The following is a 15,009-nucleotide window of genomic DNA, read 5'->3' as shown; positions in this document are numbered from 1 at the left end:
TTAGAGAATTACCCTACTTGCCTCGTAAAGCGACTTATAGCCCATTTTTTTTTTTTTTTTTTTGAAAATATTTTGAAGTCTTCAATATTTAGTAACCGTCACTTCTCATTCGGATAAATCAGCAAATATGATAAAATAAGGTAACTAAACCGTTAAATTAAAAACTGCCTTTTTGAGTCTTACTTGCCCCGAGGATTAATAATATCGTATAGCTGCCACTATGAAAATCATCATTGATAACAAGTTGATATAACTCAAAAAATATGAAAATAAGACAATTTACACATTTAGTAAAGAGAGAAGACCAAAACATAATCTTCAAGATTATCATATCATTATCATAGATTAGATTATCATATCATTATCATAGATTGTCAGGGGCCCAGATAGCCGTAGCGGTAAACGCGCAGCTATTCAGCAAGACCAAGCTGAGGGTCGTGGGTTCGAATCCCACCGGTCGAGGATTTTTTCGGGTTTGAAATTTTCTCGACTTCCCTGGGCATAGAGTATCTTCGTACCTGCCACACGATATACGAATGCAAAAATGGTCAATTGGCAAAGAAAGCTCTCAGTTAATAACTGTGTAAATGCTCATAAGAACACTAAGCTGAGAAGCAAGCTCTGTCCCAGTGGGGACGTAACGCCAGAAAGAAGAAGAAGATCATAGATTGTCATTGACAAGAACACAAGATGTGGAGTATGTAAACGGAAGATAGACAATTTGGGAAACATGCATTTGAAATTTGTTTGAAATTCCACTTTCAACCCAAAGTTAGTCATCAAAGTCTATTCCAACTGCTAACAAAATTGTGATAACCGCGACAACGCTAATGATAGTGCTGCTAATGATGTCGAAGAAAGCAATTTCTAATCCACTAATATTGAGTCGGTCTAAGTTCTCTAAAGCTGAATATATATCTGTAAGAGGAACTTTAGCGAACTTCTTAGTATCATACCTACCACACTACAAGAGACAAGAGAGAGAAAGAGACAGAAGAGCAACAACAAAGTCAGAGTAAGATGAATCATACTGCTGAACTTGATAAACTTACTCCATTTCCATCTTTTCCACGCGGCTATCTGAATGATGGATATCGTGGTTACACACACGATTCGTTCACATACATCTTTTCTGTATGCCAAGCCGATTCGATTCACAACGCACAGTGGTCCGTAAAGTTAAGGAGCATTTGAAACTAAACGGAATTTCAAATAATAACAATTCCAGATTAACATGTCTTCATCTTCTTGGCATTTCGTCCTCACTGAAACAGAGCCTGCGTCTCAGCTTAGTGTTCTTATAAGCACTTACACAGTTATTAACTGAGAGCTATCTTTGCCAAAGGAATGTCAAGGAAATTTCCTTTACGAAAAGATCCTGGACCGACCGGGAATCGAACCCAAACATCTTCAGCATGGCTTTGCTTTGTAGCCGCGGACTCTAACCACTCGGCTAAGGAAGATTAACATGTGAAAAAGGCGAAACATAATTTGTAAGCCAAAACTTCGCCCGTGTACTCTAGAGATATTTGTAGCAATTTTTGTAAACTAGAGTAGTCGGCTATACTGACAGATTGGAACTAATCCCACATGTTAGTTCGAGAAAGAAAAAAATCTAAAATAAGTATTCGATTAGACTTATTTCTGAAACATTGACAAACTTCGATTATCGATTCAATCTGATCGATTTTACTTCCAAAACGTTTAATATCCAGATTAAAAAAAATTACGTAAGTTAGATTTTCTACTTTCGAAATTAATCAGTACACCGCTCCGTTGTATGGAGAGCAGAACGACATACACAGTAAGAAAAATCCATGTAAATTCCAGCGTAAAATCATGCACATAAAGGGAATACCAGATTTGTCGCAAATTAACATGACACATCGTGTAAAATTATATCAACATCATGTAAATTTATGCGAATTATCGTGTAACCGGTTAGAACCCCTGCTAGACTACGCGACGCATAGCGGAAACTTACATGATGTTATTGTAGTTTTACACGATATGACGTGTAAATGTGAGACATATTTGGCATTCCCTTCATGTGCATGATTTTACGCTGAAATTTACATGGATTTTTCTTTCTGTGTAAGTACGAATCAAGACAAAACACCACTTTCGTCAATTTTAATTCTTTTCATTTAATTTTCTCAAATCCGTATAAAAGTATCTTACGCCGATTCGAAAACAGTAATTGAGATGTATTGATTTCAATCAAAAGCATAACTCTTCTCGACCACTCGGTCCCCCTTTTGGATCGCTTGGGGTTGGAGTGAGCTACCCCACGATGATGATTACCGGTTCGTTACGTCAAAAATTGCCACGCTGCCGTTAGCACACACCGGTCCAAACTATTACCTATCTACCGGGTGGTTTGCCTTGGATGAATGATGAACACAGACGCACCCAGATTCCGCTACTGCTGGGATTACTGTAGGCCATCATCATCATCGTTTGTAGCGACGTATTATCGCGTCGACCGACTTCCACGGGCAGCAGCGAGCGAGCGAGCCAGAGACGAAACGCGATGGAGCTCGTAAACTATTTGCGAAACTTTTGCTCGATGGTTTGGCAAAGCACACGTCGTGCATAGATTACTCCGCCGCGGAGAGGAGTGAGGAGAACAAATCCGTGGTCATAATTTCAAATTTGTTAACATAAAATACAACTTTAAAAAAATTCGAAATTATTACTTGTTACTGAGATAGACGAATTTAAATTTTTTGAAGACGTTTTTCCTGAGGGCCGCTAGTCATACTGGAGATGTGTTATCCCTAAAATCTAAAAGAGATGAATCCAAATGTACTATTGTTATTTGATGAAACGTACAGCTTAGTGGCTTCAAGTTAGACTGGAAATAGAAAATTATACGGTTCAAATCCAGTGAGTTCTATGGAAATTTATCTTCCGTCATAAAGCTCGGAAAACAGCTCCCTTTAAGACACCTCAATACATTTGGCTTGGTTTTGCAAATATTGCAAGAATATTGAATTTATTGTGCTTGATTGTACAGAGCCATGCCTTCAAAGTTTGTACGGATAATTTGCGAACACCCTGTATGTATGTAGAGAACCTTACAAATTCATAATAAATTTATATCTGGATCTTCCAGATTTTCGTACAATGGAGCCTCAAAATATGGAATATTATAGAAAATACAATGCTGCATATGAATGTGGTCTACTAAACACGGAAATGAATCATTCAGATTTCGCTGATTTGCTTTGTTAAATTACGGTAACGTATAACGAACCTTGGTTACAATAGGCGCTATTGTCAAAACCGTTGCTTCGACCCTATTTCATTAACCTTGAATCACTAATTCATTTAAGTGAATGTTTGAATGTGCTCATTCGATTTGATTCGAAAAAACTATCTATCTATCATCTGATTCATACATATATAAATAAAAATGGAATGATATTTGTATGTCACGAATTGGCTTACGAATGGGCTATCGAATCTTGAAATTCATCCATAATTATGTTCTTGAACGGAACTGCCATTTTGTATGTGACGTTTCATGACGTTTTTCAACAGCCTACTTGATGGCAAGACGAAAATTGCCGAGACCACTAGTTAGAAATAAAATTTAAAATGTTTGCATAACAGATTTTATGGAGGGGGCCAGTCAAGAGTTTGGGAGGGGCCAGGCTGCATACAAATTAGGCCAAAGGCATGGAACAAAACGTTTCATATAAAACTTACAGATTAGTTTTGCAATCCTATTAAATAAGAAATTCCTCAATTTTTCAAAAACTCACTGATAGGTGGATAGGTATCATGCAACGTCTCGAAATAAAAGATAGTTTAGCTATAACCGTTTCTAGACAAAATTAGGACATAAGAAGATCATTAAGGGCAATAAACAATTTTGGTCATAATTGACCCAAATCACTCCTGTATGCGCCGACTCGATATCAATATGTTTTCCATATGCAGAGGGTTGAGGACCAGTGAGCGATGCTCCAGATCTGTGGGTGTCGAGCACGAGACATATGGCGCAGAGTTGGTCTTGTCAGTGATTGCACATTCATTTCCAGCCGCGTAGGGTAAGGCCACCAAGAAGGGGAGGTACAAATGACTAACCACCACGAGTTAAATCAACCGGTTGGTTAGTTTAGTTTGGTTGTGTTTACCATGCAAATCGGCAAGAAGGTAGAGTCGGAAGAAGGTTGCCTGCTGAATGTGAAGGTTGTCGAGTCGAGTTGAGCGAGTGCGGGATTGGAGTGCTGCTGATTACCTTACCGGCATAATGATTTCCCTTTCGTGCGGTTCGGTATGGCTGATGATGATCTGTATCGAATCGAGGGGCTATTTGGGAATGTTTGATGTTGAAGATTGATATTGGAAGAAGGAATTTTGCAAATGGAAATGGATAGCAAGAAATACATTGAATTGTGGAGCACCAATCATGGAAGATTGCGAAGAAGGAATCATAAGTTGCGGTATAAGAAAAAACTTTGAGTTCTAACTCCATATTTTTTACAAGACGAATATAAGCTATACATAGTAGATTGATATATTTGAGATTTCAGCTCCCCTATCCTCGAACGATGTCAATTATGGTAAAAAGCATCCTCCCAACGTTTATTCTGAAAAAAAAAAATGGATTTACATACGCCATTTGTAGTTTATATGAAAATTACTATGGAAAAAAGGCCGACTTTTAGTATTTAGCCCGCTATCTCTGTGGGAAAGTTCACTAACTCTCCTAAAATGAAATTTTACCAGCTACAACTTTGTCGCAAACCACATTTTAATTAGACGTCAGGATAAATTGTTATTCACCATTATAAAGTGGGTTTGCATTTTACATGCTTCATCAAGCTAAAAAATTCACTTGAGAAGACTTTATTCACTTTTCCAGACGAGCAGTTAAAGAACTGTTCACAAAAGATTGATCTTTTCTATAGTAGTTTCCATAAAAACTTTGAATCGCATGAGCACAGCCAAACTTCTTCCAAATCACTTTGAATTTCGGGAGAATGGTTTTCATCAGTATATAAGCATATGAGAATAAAAACTTCAAAATTTGCATCTACTACAGACTACTAATTGAAATCTCTTATTTCAGACGGTCGAAAATCATAGTGGCGAAATTCCAGTTCATGAGAAACTTACTGAAATTCATTGATATTTTTCAAATTTTGTTGAGATGCAATGCGAATTGCTTGAAGCATTTTTGGAAAAGCAAAAACAATATATTTATCTCCGAGATGAACTAGCCCAGGGCTAAAAATCTCGTTAATAAAGATAAAAAAAAAAATATATATATTTATCTCAACGATTAGTTTGCAGCATAAGATCTGTAAAGTTTGACCTTTTTCCAGAAAAAAGTAATTCTATATACATATATTTGTTTTATTTTCGACGAACTCGCGACAAACCGAATCAGATATCGCGCATTGATTGGTTATTAGAAAATGTTTCTAATTATAGAAATACGCGTATTATAAAAATACATTTCACATGAACGTTTAACTAATCGACTCGTCACTTCTGATTAATAATTAATATGACGTAACATTGCATTGTTCGTTCAAGTGTTCGCATAGAAACGTGTTGCTCACGAGTCTTGGACATGTTTCTGACAGAGATAATAAGTCTTTATTTTAACTTTTATTCTTTCTTTCAGGAAGTAGGTTTTGTTTCTCTCGGGATGAAGCACTGCGACCAGTTTTCTTTGATCTTTTGTGGTATACCCGTGCCCTTTGTTTAGTGCATGTCGTTCTACTCCACTTTTTTTGAGAAATAATGAAGTAGTCTATTTAAATACAATTATCGTTCTTTACCATTTTACATAGAGCCTCTTTAGAAAAAGATACCGCTATTTTTACTTTTTGGAGAAAACAGTTTGTCACCACAAAAGCGCGCCCCTCAATCAGGTTCGGCCACTAAGCTGGTTGAATGATACTGATTTTGACCATGCATAGGTACTCTAGCGTATCAATTATTGCTTCTACTTATAAGTTTCAATGTCGTTTTTTTGTAACTGTGAACAGGTTTCCACTGATTCGGAATCGTTTATCTCCTAGATATCGAAATATTAGCACTTGAACTCGGAATGAATTTGTCTCATGAATTAAACCCAGCCTCAGTTCCTGATTGAGTCATTTTTCCACTTCGACCTCCTCATCATCTAGGACAAATAGGTGGGTCTTAGTGGCTTGTTACTCTCTTATACTCTTCCGACCGTAATTTATAAGTACAGGGCTGGTAGCAAAAATGGGCACCGAAAAAAGGTAATTTTAGTGGCCAGAAATAAGTGACTAAAAAGTGACTTTCGATTTTCGAAAAAGTGACTAAAAGTGACTTGAAAATCAAGTCATAATTAATTTTATTTCAATTCTAGTATACTGTTTTACGATCAATAGAGTAAAGTGGGGCAAAAGTTCGAGTGGGGCAAGATATCATAAAAATCATAAAAATCAATTGAGGTTTGGAAAAGATATGCCTATTTCTCGCATACATATGATCTCGCCCTTAAAGCCATTGGTAACCACGTGTGTAGCTCATTGGTTCTGAGCATATGGAAGGATTTACACGTTATTGACCAGCGCTATGATGAACGAAGGATCATTCTCTATCAGCCAGTGATGTTGGTTTGGATGCTTATTCATTCATTTGCTCAAAAACAACAAGCTACACACGTGGTTACCAATGGCTTTTAGGGCGTTATCCCAGAGTACGCGAGATTTGTTGTTTTTCGACGATAATATTGTAATTTTTGTTCAAACTTTCGTTGCATGGAACCAATTGAAAATAAAATCTTTTTCAATATTTTATGTAAGGGCGTTTCTAGGCCTATAATAAGGATGCTTTGAGGTGTATTAGTTTTTGCATAAATGCTTGGAAACAAATTTTAGCTCATAGTGGGGCAAAAATTCGAATCAGCGGGGCAAAAGTTCGACCCATGTATAAACTCACGGAAAAATTTTCAAATTGCCTAAAATCTACATATTATCTTCAAATTAAGCAAAATTTGTCTGATCGTGCGAAAAATGTTGCCAAAATTTTACATTTCCACGTAGTTTTGCGAAAAACTGGTATTTTTGAGTATATTGCAATTAACCCGGTTTTGGGTAAATTTTTGATGAAAATTTAGTGTGTATTTTTCGTCAAACATAAGTTTACGGCTGGTGTAAAGTATGCCTGTCATAAAAGAATCGATATTTTGTGTTTTAGCCAGCAAACTTTTGCCCCACACTAAATTCGAACTCTTGCCCCACCGGTGGGGCAAAAGTTCGTTTGAGACAATCAATTTTAAAATTGTTATAACTAAAAATGGGTAATTATTTTGCAACAAGTTTGTTCAGCAAAATTATAGCCAATATGGTGGAGGTTCACTGTATGGTATTTGTTTTGTTTCAACTGCTATTGTTTTCCTGGAAACTTTGATTATACCACTAAGGTCGAACTTTTGCCCCACCTTACTCTATCAAATATGATAGGGAATATTCCTTATGATCTTCTGCAGGTAGTATGTCTAGTTGAGTACCATATTTGGACATTTTTATTGTGCTTACAAAATTACAAGATATTGCCTACATTTGTTTTAAACTTCATTGTTAATATTTTCGTACATAATCCTTTTTTAGCAAATTTTCAATCTTTTAAAAATTTGGTGTCTTTTATATTACCAAAGCATGTTATTTTGTAAATTTTAATAAGAATTTGGAACATTTGTAAAATTAGAATTTTTGTCATTTCACATTTCCATTTGAACTCCAGCTCTTCTACCTCGTAAAATCAATATGTTTATGCATTAATCAATTATTCAAATAAAATATGATGACAGAAAATCGAATTTGAATGTAATACTGCTTAAAACCGCATCCTTTAAACGACGACTAAGGATTAACAAATGGTTGATATAAGCCTGGATGACAATGAAATTTTTCATCAGTAAGTTTAATGGGAGGTACGTGTGGTCGAATTCACATTCTAAGACTTCCTCGTGAAATTACGACAAGTATCTGCTCGTTTTGCCGTAAATTTCTTATTACTCCGAAGACCTCTTCATGGGTCTGTTATGTGATTTTTACGAACTTTTTATGTAATTCTTCTAAGAATAGTTTAGATACCTTCATGAATTCAATCTGTTTTCTTTTTTATACAAAATTATATCCAAATTATATCAAGATTTGTTACAAATAACAAATTTTGTTCAATTTCTGTTAGAAGCACTTTGAGGTGATGGAGGAAATCATAACACAATTAAAACAAAATCAGTTATAATAACAAAAGCTATTTCAAATTTGCTTCATTTTAAAACTGAATTATTCCACAATTTGTTCAAAAATATAGGATAGAAAATAACAAATTTTGTTATAATTCAGTAATGGAATATAACAAAATTAGTTATATTTTTGTTTGATTTAAAACATAATGTGTAATATTTTTGCTTAAATTATAACAGATTTTGTATCAATTTTGTTCAGTGTGGAAGGAATTGTGTTAAATTTTTTTGTTATTTTAACTACTAACCCACCAAAATTATAACATATTTTGTTCGAAAAAATGCGCTAACTGAGTAACAAAATCGGTTACAACCCTTTTGCGATCCACTAGTCGGGTTGTCTTCAGGGAAATGTCAAGAAATAAATTAATATTTATTGGTGAAAAATTTTGAAACGATGATCTCTGAAAGATCTCTTGGATTCTTGAAGAATATATTTCTTGATAAATTGTTATGATAATAAAAAATGCTGGAGAAATTTCTAGAGGAATCTAATGATGAATCCCAGAAGCCATTAATCGAGGAATTCTTGGAAAAGATTTTATCCAATAATACCTTAAACTTGCTTAACTAGCTTGAGCAATTCCGCAGAGTAATTGTGGACGAATTTTTGAGAGAATCCTTATAAAAATGCCTGGATTAAATATAAAAAGACGTAGGAATTATTGTAGGGTTTCTTGTAAAAAAGTCGATTTTTTTCGACAACTCTGCAATAAACCTTTGGAGAAGAACTTTTGTAAGACCTGCGGGAAGAATCCTAGTAGTAACGCTTAGAGAAATTTGTGAAAGAATCAGTGGAAAGACATCTGGAGGAAATACTGAGATTTTTTCTTCAGAGTAATCTCTGTGCAAATTACTGGAGGTAGTAACGTAGGAATGCTCTAAAATGTTTAGTACAAAATTCAGAAGAAATTCCTCTAAGCTTAAATAGAAGCTGGTGGCGTTCTTGGTGGAGTTCTTGAAATTATTCCAGAAGGAATCTCTGGATAAATAGTTACGTAATAATCTCTGAAGGTTTCTCTGGAGCCTCTAGAATGTTGCACCAGAATTCACTGCAAGCAGATTAACTATCTCTTTCCGACGACTTCAATCGACAGTTTCTTTATAAAAAAGCGTTTTTATAAAAAAGTAATTCAATAAACAATGTTTCAAAAAGTCTACTTTTTCAAAACCAGTTTAAATTTTTTGGTTGTTTTTTTTTATCTGTCTTATTCTCCATTTACTTAACTTATTGAGCTCTTATTCGCCAGCTTGGGCATCGCCAGAGCGAATTCAAATTAGACAGTGGTTCATTTTTGTCTGCTTTATCGATTAAATCTATTTGTGGATTTTCCAGAGAGAAGTTCATTATTCCTTGCCGTTGGTCGATCGTCATGTTATCCAGGTACATTAGAGCATGTTCGCTCAGAAGAGGGTCAGTTGTCAGTCCGCTTTCAGACGGCCATAATGTTGGACGGGTGGAGCTCGTGTAGTTTTTCAAGCGGACTGACGAAGAGTTTTTGAGTTTTTTGTTGGGAGGCTGGGAATCAAACCCATGACGATCCGCTTATGAAGCGAACGTGTAGCCAACTACGCCACGTTGCCCCCTATTTGGTTGTTTTGCAACAGTAATTTGATTGGTTATTAATAGTTTTACAATTCAAAAAATTAGTTGACTTTGGAAAGTATAGAATCATAATCTCGTCAAAAATTAATGGAGCTCTGGAGCTATCATGGGAAAGACAAGGTTAGGGCAAAAAAGTGGCTGTAGATACCATGTTGATTGTAATATCTTTGGAGACCTTAACTAAAAATAAACACTTTTTTGAGATATGCATTGAACTAGTATGCAAGCCTTAAAGAAGATCTGCTTTTCTGAAAATATACTATTTTTCGTACCTGTTGTAAGCTTTAATCTTTTCCTATAAAATTATTTATTTCATATGGAACTGGGAATCGTACTTGCCTTTTCCATTTTTGCAATTCTAAGTCCTACTTCCTTATTTAAACAAGTCTTATTCGGAATAATAAAAACAACGAATAATTAATTGACTGAATATCTCAAGTGGTGTTGTAATAGCGGCGCAGCCGAAAGTTTTTTTTAATTAAAAACATTTTGTTTACAAAAAGGACATATTCTGCCATAATAATTACTGGTTCGAAGTAATTATATGCCGGAATCCGTTGATAATTCCAGGTTGAATAAAATTCCCTGATAATTCCAGGTTTTACCAGGTATTAGACACCCTGCTAACTTAAAACTTAGCTTAAATTAAAAAGGCCGATTCATAATTTTCTCCCGAAAATTTAGCTCAAAATAGTGGAAAAAAGTGACTTTTTGACGAAAAAAGTGACTTTAGTTGAAATGGCTTCAAAAAAGAGACTTTAAAGTGACTGGCCTCAAAAAAGTGACCAAGTCACTAAAAAGTGACGCGCTACCAGCCTTGACTTTAAGTATTAACAAGAACAGCTACAACAAGAGTACAATATGGTAGATCTTACCTCGCAACGCACCTCGAAAAGGTGATCTACTCGCGTTACGGGTAGGGAAGTAGGTTAAAGTAGTCTGTGGAATGTTAACTAGATTGCAGTAGAAAATTCACTACCAACCCATTTAGCAAATCTGCCAGATATTCGCCAAAATTTGTTAAAATATCTCGGCTATAAAATTCAGCCCGAAGTTGTTTTCTAAACTTTGCCAGAATTTTCTCTAAAAATATTCCATTTTTCATTACGAAACATTCCTCTTTATGGAAGAATAGTTAGCCATAAATTCCAAATTTGTTTACCTTTATATGATTTCCATTGATCAAATGGCTTTGGAGATGCTCCATACGCCTTGAAGTTTGCAACGAAAATGCCATACACTTGAAAAAGATTGGTTTTACTCATGATTAAAGATAAAAGTCAAATCGAAAAGCTTTATCCTGGCCACGATCACAGGGTTTGACGGTGCCAAAGTAGAAGGTGCACCATAATAATATTCGTCTGTGAAACATATCACCTTCCAAATACTCTGGCACACCTCTAACGGTTTATAATTTTCATGAAACGGCTGCATTCAGGCGGAGGATCTGTTAATATGTTCCGGCATATTGTCAGGTCCTCTTCGAACGGAGGGACCGCCAGGGCTCAGTAGTTACTTATAAACCAGTGCTGGTTGTTCATGTTTCAGTTCGTTTACATGAGCTGTAGCATCCTTTGTTCTAATCAGTAATGGTGGTTAAGTTTCAAAGCTAACGTGTGATCAATCGTTTTATAATGCAACATAAGAATGGGTGTTTGGTGGAACTGTACGTTGCACTCGTCGTTTTAAAATTAGTGATTGTGAGGGTGCTAATAACGATATGTGTGGTGATGAAAATATATGGAAATTTCATTGAAAGTGATTGTGATTGTTTTGTTAAAAACACGTACATAATAATACTAATATGAATCGTCAGTGGTACGTCTGTTTGTCTGTGCTACTAGTTTAATGATGGTTATTATTTTCTGCAATCATTCCTCTGAATATAAAAACTATTGCCTAGTTCTTAACACATTCATGATAAAAGTGTTCATAATGACAGCGAGTGCAGTAAAATTTATCGAGGTGATTTTATTTTTTCTACTGTAACTTTCTTGATCGTAGTGCTAAATCGTAGTTTGATTATTTTTTTTTTTGATTATATAGTTATGATAACAGATGGTAAATAGTAACAAAAATGAATTATTATGAAAGAAGTGTGAAGTAATTTTAATAAAAAATTGTAGCTGTGAAAGTGAAGTGATATAATGGAAAGTATACATATATGATGTGTATTACGAAAGTTAATGAGTAATAATCGCTGATGTTAGTGATAGTGTAAAAACAAAAGTGACGACAGCAAAAGTGTGATAGTTATGTGACAGTGACTGATGAAATGAAATGGGTAATGAGGACCTTTCAATAAAACTATTTCATTCTTCACTTCAATCACTTTGGTAGCATTTCAAGTCTTATCATAGTTTTACACTAGTCTGGAATACTAGACTGCAAAACTACGACAAGGGTTGATTTTGCTAGGGTACCATTTGAGCAACATTGCTTAGGAACGTCTGTATGATGAATGTAATAGAGGCTTATAAAAGTAAATGTTGGGCAGGAGCTCACGGCAGATTTAAAGTCAAATCGAAAAGCTTTACTCATCATTTATCGACTCAACATCAAATTTTTAATCATTGTTAACTCAACGCTTCGAAAAAAAAAGTGATTTTTTAACAACTCTGGAATAAGCCTTTGAGGAATTTCTGATTCTCTGAACTCTTGTAGGGTTTTTTGAATTTTCGAGGGTAATAATTGGATATATCAGTGTCAAAATAGTACAAAAATCTCTGAGGATATTTTGGAATATTCCCTGGGAAAATACTCAACATTATCCCTGTGTAATTTTCTGGAGGCAATGATATAGAATTTCTCGGATCCAATTCTGGAGAAATCCTTCTAAGGATCCCAAGAAAAACCGTAAGAAGAATTTCTGGGAGAATTGATTGAGGAAGATCTTGGATGGAAGAAGGTATAGAAGATTATCTTTAGTAGTCTCTAGAAGTATTACAGTAAAAATCTGTGGAAAATCACTTGTCGAAGCTGTTTCTTGAGAGAAGACAATGAGAAAAGATTTCTGAAGAATCTGTGGAATAGTCACTTGGTCCGTGAAGGTATCTCTGGAGTCTAAAGTCACGGGTAAAGCGAGCAAGTTCCTCAGCAAGGCCTATTTCGTTCGTTCAATCATGAAGTTTCAAAAGTTCAATTAGTTTTTTTTTTTTTCATTCATATTCCAATAATCTTCCTAAACAATGAAAGTAATTAAAATGGTGGCCAATATTAGTGATATTTAGTGAACTTTACAGTGTCTAAACATTAAGTCTTTTACCAGTCCCAGGTTCCAAAATGAGCGATGTATTCTTTACAATGCAACTCTAGTCTTCTTCGCTAATCCATATATGTAATTGTAGCAAAACATACTCACAATTTATTGAACCATCCTCCCCATCTTACAACCCATCATATCGCAATAAAAAAGGCAATTCCGTTTATACAATTCCCACAAAAAGGCACCAATCTTGCGGCACTTATGATGGGCATCCGGTGCCCTCTTCCAGAATTATTATCAGAATGAGATAATGGCTCCCTCTCGCAATGATGATGATCCTAACAGAAACATTATTCGTTCAAAACACTTACCACCACAAAACTACGACGCCGGACACGATGATTGTACTGGACGCAACTCAACAGCGGCCCCACTCTTCCTCTCGCTCGCTCCACCGGTAGGTCAGTGTTCAGTTGTCCGTGTCGTTTCGAAGCCTCAAAGAGATTTCTTCCCTCCTTCTTCTCACTTAAACACTGAGCTGAGCTGAGCTTAATGCGCAATCAACACCGATAACCACTTTCCTATAAGAACAAGATTTCACCTTTTTTGGTTTTGAGCCAATATCTTCTCCAACTCTTCGGCCAATTAGCACCCCTTCCCGGCTTCCCCCCAGGGGGTGTCCCACTTGACCAATACGATTTCCTTCCTCAGGTGAACCACACTTTGCTCTCTATCCGTTCCCGGAATTCTTCTTGTTTCGGTTTCAATGTATGGTTTATTTAGTTTGGCTGAATGTTGGTTTTAGTGAGAAAGAAAATAAATAGCACACAGAATTATCATCTGCCGGAATGGGTAACCCCTCGTTCAACTATCATTCGTTCCGATTATTGTCAGAATTTCCAGAAGAGGAGCAGCACAGATTCCCTTTTCCACCAAACCGATTATCATTGGATTCGAATGGAAGCAAAGAATATAGATGTGTTTATACGGCTAATGATGTTTCTTTCTATGCGGTTTTGTACGGTATATTCCCAAAATAGCTCCCCACTTCTTGGACCGACTCGACACTATCTTCTTGAGAGCACGTCTGGAGCGAATCCGGAACCGATTCTACTCAGACAGAATTAGGGCTTCTTCGTTCCAAAACCCGTAGAAACCTTCACCTGATTACTCTTCTGTGGAGTTATTATTTCTGTACGTGGGCACAAAAGAAGTAAAACCCAACAGCAGCAGCGCCTTTACACGTTGTTCATTGACCGAAGCACCTTGAAACACTTACACCAACTTGAGCTGGAATCGGAATCGGAATCCGTTTTGACACCGTGTCAATATTTCGAACCAGCTCTTCAAACTTCACCACGACGACACCAAGACGAATCTTACGCGATATTCTTGAAACACCACCACGGAATGGACACTCCACAACTCCGGAAATAGTCCCTTTCCTAATCGGGAGAAAACACGGAACACACACCGAGCAGACACGACGATAGTCCGCAAAAAGAAAAGCCTCCGTACGCTCGAACGGCCACTATTTATGTGAGTGGAGTCGTCGTCAGCAGCATAAACCGAAGTCCGCCGTGTGTTGATGCGATGTGCTGGCAGTTTTATGCGACTGAGACGGACGCGAAGTGGAGTTGTCAAAATCTGACAGGCACACGTAGCATGCTGTCAGAATCCGGAGCCGGAAAGTTTCGACGAGGGGGTTTCTCGATGGGAGGCGATTAAGGTGATGCGAGGCGGAATCATCATGATTTTTTTTTCTTAACGAACACATATATTATTTCAATAGTTGCTGAATAAATTTTGCTGTGCATTACGCGATTTCGTTTTGAAATTTGTACGCACCGTTGATGATTGTTGCTAATTTATCTCACATTTTCGAATCAAAGAAAATCAGTTGGTTTTGCCCTGACACAACTGAAAAAGTATCAGCATACTTAATATATT

The 15,009-nt window shown here is 36.2% G+C and overlaps 1 protein-coding gene across 15 annotated transcripts in view; it reads right to left on the bottom strand.

Annotated features, from left to right (window-relative positions):
* The window catches only part of LOC5577563 (polypeptide N-acetylgalactosaminyltransferase 5), a 367,508-nt gene extending 352,845 nt beyond the window's left edge, over positions 1–14,663 (bottom strand). For 3 of the 15 annotated variants that reach the window (XM_021846248.1, XM_021846252.1, XM_021846258.1), the window contains exons 1-2: positions 14,223–14,662; positions 13,431–13,847 (exon numbers count right to left, since the gene is read on the bottom strand). The gene's annotated coding sequence lies outside the window, so the exon portion shown is untranslated. Of the gene's footprint in view, positions 1–13,430 lie in introns of all 15 variants that reach the window. The other 12 variants (XM_021846250.1, XM_021846256.1, XM_021846249.1 and 9 more) reach the window with 12 other exon arrangements.
* Between the last annotated feature and the right edge of the window lie 346 nt (positions 14,664–15,009).

The sequence above is a fragment of the Aedes aegypti genome, chromosome 2 (assembly GCF_002204515.2).
Source record: "Aedes aegypti strain LVP_AGWG chromosome 2, AaegL5.0 Primary Assembly, whole genome shotgun sequence".
Taxonomy (NCBI): domain Eukaryota; kingdom Metazoa; phylum Arthropoda; class Insecta; order Diptera; family Culicidae; genus Aedes; species Aedes aegypti.
Note: the sequence above shows the minus strand (reverse complement) of the source record. Positions and strands in the feature narration are given on the sequence as shown.